The following is a 4,879-nucleotide window of genomic DNA, read 5'->3' as shown; positions in this document are numbered from 1 at the left end:
AATACTCCATATGAACTTTGGACCGAAAAAAACCAAGTGTGAGACACTTGAGGATTTTGGGTTGTCCAGCACACGTTAAAAGAACGAGTGCAAACAAGTTGGAATCCAAGACAATTCGTTGCCTATTTGTAGGCTACCCAAAAGGCTCTATAGGTTACCTTTTCTATGACCCAAGTGAGTAGAAAGTGTTCTGCAGTCGAAATGCCCAATTCTTGGAGACCGATTACATCATAGACACCCATCGTCAGGAAATTGTTCTTGATAAGGAGAGCTCAGGAGTAGTGGGAGATGTCCCACAAGTTCCAAGTAGTGACCAACCTAGAAGATCCTCTCGGGTATCCAGGCACCAGTCCGTTGTGGTTATGACCAGAATAGTTACCTGGTGGAAACCTTGACTAGTGAAGAGGATCCTGTGACTTACACGGAAGCTATGTTGGACATAGATTCCCAAAAGTTGGTGCAGGCCATGAGAGCAAATATGGACTCAATGGAGACCAATGGAGTTTGGACTCTAGTAGATCCACCCTCCGGGGTAAAAGCAATCGGTTGCAAATGGATTTATAAGATGAAGAAGGCCCCCGATGGTAGGGTTGAGACCTTTAAAGCATGTCTGATGGCGAAACTGAAAAGTTATACCTAACCCCTAAAATCGATTATGATACTGCACTAGGTGTCGGATTGGGTTGTCTTTGATATACCAATCAGAGAGATCCTTAGCTGGGGTCAAAACCTACGTATGTTGGGACAGTCTGAGAATTCATCTGAGCGGGTGATCATAGTGACAGGATTAGTCCCTTTGTCGGACAAAGGCAATGATCGGGGATGCACTCTCACTGATGAGACTGTCGGCAATCGATTTCAATTGTTGAGATTTGTTTTGTAAAATATATTTTATATGAGATAAAAGTATATATATTATGATTTCGAAATGATTTGCAAAAAGGCTTTAATTACCGGGATCCATATAAGCAAAGAGTGCAACATGGTTCCTTGCAGCCGAGGGAGAGGTCATCTCTTGTCGGTTGTGTATAATCATTATGGGCTGAAAGGTTAAGTGTAAGACCATTGTGGATAATACCTGATAAGCTAATCTTGCATTTGCCCACAGTCCCTAAGTGTTACAAGGTGCTTGGCATAAGGACCACTTAGGGTAAGTGTTGGGCCCATAGAGCCCATTTGATGGGTTTCAAGGGGTGCACTGTCCATAACAGTGTATTTGGTCAGGCCTTGTAACAAAGGCTGAGCCGAACCCATGTGGCTGATGTGTACATCAATGTTTAGGTCCCACGCCATACAAGGAGTCCCAACTGGGTAGCAGATTGGAAGGCTAAATGAATACATAACCTTAAATGGGCCTTAAGCCCATTTCGAACTGGGCTAATCTGATTAGTCACTTAAGGGGCGAATTCTGAGATGGATCAGCTGATAGGATTGGGCCCAGACCTTATCCACTTACAGAGTCCAAGATCTAAATGAGATTTAGATCCAGAAACCTCCTAATTAGATTAGGAGATGGCTGATCTAATCTGTAGACAAGATAAGGGTTATCCCTTATCACTTAAAGGGACTTCTAATCCAAATATGATTTGGGTTAACAACTCCTAATGGGATTAGGAGCTGATCCCTTTAAGTCTATAAAAAGAAGAGGTGGTGGTAGCCTTTAGAAATGTAATGCAATCCAGAGATCCTTGTCTTCAGAGCTGAGATTATAAGAAGAGAGAATTCTACACCCTGCAAATACTCTTTTGCCGCCTCCTTGCTACAGCTGCCGCTTACAGCAGTTTGATCTCCAGTTCTTGGGAGAAATCAAGATTTGATCTTGATACCAATCTTTTGGAGAAAAGATTAGTGGGAGTTGTATTCACAAGCCGTCCAGTTGATTCTTGCGAAGGGTCAAGTTCTTTTGCAAGAACACTGTTAATTCTGCTCCACCCTACACTGCGCCATCTTCAGTGGGAGTAGATTTTGGATCCTACCTTGGGCGTGAACACCTCCATTGGGAGATACTGCTTCTCTGTATCATGTATTATCTCTCCCTACTCCTTTTGGTTAAGATCTGGCCAATTTATGGTTCAAGAATGATTCTTGAAAATACGATTTTCTAAATAGGGAATTCGATTCCTAGTTGAAGGGAGATGAAAATTTTTGAAATTCGCCCCTTAATCTGCAATCTTTGGGCGTCCATGTGAATGATATCTTATCCCTTCATTGAAGAAGTGCGGGTCCCACCACTAAGGGAGGTCATCCAATGACCAAAAGGGACACCATGGCAATGATGTGCATTCAGCCATGGTGTGCACAAGAGCCACTGTCGATTGAGCATGGGCCAAGCAATTATGGCCCATGTACGTAGCACATCACATATCCATACATCTCATGCAGGGATAAATTGATCCAATCAATTAATCATCTGTAAGGCCCATTTCAAGCCCATTTTAAATCCATAATATTAACCATTAATATTATTTAGGTATATGGGCCGAATGGTTCAGCCCATATAGCTTTATGTGTTAAGTGGGATTTTAGCATTTTTAATTATTTAAAATTGGGCCTTTACAGGTTGGGCCGAATTAACCATTTAATTAAATATCAACCCTCAGGCCCAATAGTGGGAAAATTAGGGCTGACTTTCAGCCTTGACTAAATCCTAGATTTGGTCCAAACAGTTTGAACCAATCTTGGTTCGAATGGGTCTAGGGTTTGATTTTTAATTAAATCTTTAATTCAAGAAAATAATCTGAAATTAAATACGGATAAAAGAAAACAATAATCAGTCAAACATGGCTGTTCGCACAATCCATCCTGCAAAATAGAGGTTAGATCATAGTTTGCAGTTTCATAAACTGTAAATCGCAGATTATAATTCTCCCATCTGTGAAATTTCCTTCTCTAAAAAATCTCCCTTTCTACGCCACCATCTTTGATCAAAAATAAAAATAAATAGAAATCATATTTCTATTAATGGTTGCATCATATCGAATACTTATACATTCAGTTTAAAAATAAAAATAAAAAATTTATTTTACAGACCAAATATAATCAAACAATCCAAAATCTGCAAAATTGCAGGTTCCCTGCGCAAATCAATTTTAGATTATTCGCCCATTAATTTTGGGAACAAATTTCTCAAAACCCATATCTGTGCAAATTGGGTAGAACACCTTCTGCCCATTTGTGCAGGTTCAGATCTGAAACAAATTGGTTTAAGATTTGAACCATGGCTCTGATACCACTGAAGGGAATGAGAGATCCATCGTATGGGTGCCCAAAAATTGCAGAATAAGGGGCGAATTTCAAAAATTTTTCTCTCCCTTCAACTAGGAATCGCATTCCCTATTTAGAAAATCATATTTTCAATGATCATTCTTGAACCATAAACTGAACCAGATCTAAACCAAAAAGGAGTATGAGAGGATTATACCTGATACAGAGAAATAGTATCCCCCAACGAAGGTGTTTACGCCCAAGGAAGGATGCAAAGACTGCTCCCACTGAAGATGGCGTAGTGCAGGATGGAGCAGAATCAGTAGTGTTCTTTTCCAAGAACTCTGTCCTTCGCAAGAATCAGCAGGATGGCACGTGAGCACAACTTCCTATCAATTCTTTCTCAAAGAACTGATGTCAAGATCGAATCTTGACTTCTCCCACAACTAGAGATCGAACTGGCAAACAGGGCGGCAAGAATAGGGAGGCAACAAGAAAGAATTCTACAGGGATGCTTAATTCTTCCTTCTTGATTTCAGCACTGAAGAGGATCTGAATGTGTGTGTCTTCTAAAGGTTGTCGCCCCCTCCTTTTGTTAACCTAAAAGATTAGCTCCTAATCCAATTAGGAGTTTCTTATCCAAATCATATTTGGATCAGCCTTCTCTTTAGGTGATAAGGATAAACCCTTATATTATCTGAAAATTAGATCAGTTTTCTCCTAATCTCATTAGGAGGTTTCTATATCTGAATCACATTCAGATCTGGACTCTCTAAGTGGATAGGGTCAAGACCCTATCCTATCTACTAATCAATCTCAGAATTCGCCCCATAATTAACTAATTAAATAGCCCAATTTGAAATGGGCTTTAGGCCCATTAAGCTTATGTACTCACTTAACCTTCCTAACTGCCGCCCAGTTGGGCTTCCTTGTATGGTGTGGAACCCAAGCATTGATCTACACATCAGCCACATGGGTTCAGCCCAACCTTTCTTACAAGTCCTGGTCGAATACACTGTTATAGACAGTGCACCCCCTGAAACCCTTCAAATGGGCTCTATGGGCCCAACACTTACCCTAAGTGGTCCCTAGGCCAAGCCACCTTGTAACACTCAAGGACTGTGGGCAGATGCAAGATTAGCCCATCAAGTATTATCCTTAATGGTCTTACACTTAACCTCTCAGCCCATAAGGATCATACACTGCCCGACAAGAGATGACCTCTCCCTCGACTGCAAGGAACAGTGTTGCACTCTCTGCTTATATGGATCTCGGGAATTAAAACCTTCTTGCAAACATTTTAGAAACCATAATATATATATTTTTATATCTAATATAAAATATATTTTGCAAAACAAATCTCAACGATTAAAATCGATTGCCAGCAGTCTTGGTTTCCAACAGTGAGAGTGCATCCCCGATCATTACCTTTGTCCGACAAATGGACTGATCCTATCACTATGATCACCCACTCAGATGAATTCTCAGATTATCCCAACATACCTAGGTTTTGACCCCCACTAAGGATCTCACTGATTGGTATATCAAAGAGAGTCCAATCTGACACCTAGTGTAGTATCATAGTCGAGTCTAGGGGTCGGGTGTAACTTTCCAGTTTTGCCCATCAATCTCCAAAGTCTAGGACAATACTAGAAATCTGGTCCAGTTCATAGAT

Source organism: Nelumbo lutea, chromosome 4, assembly GCF_056320005.1.
Source record: "Nelumbo lutea isolate HS-2025 chromosome 4, American lotus-T2T, whole genome shotgun sequence".
NCBI lineage: Eukaryota > Viridiplantae > Streptophyta > Magnoliopsida > Proteales > Nelumbonaceae > Nelumbo > Nelumbo lutea.
Note: the sequence above shows the minus strand (reverse complement) of the source record.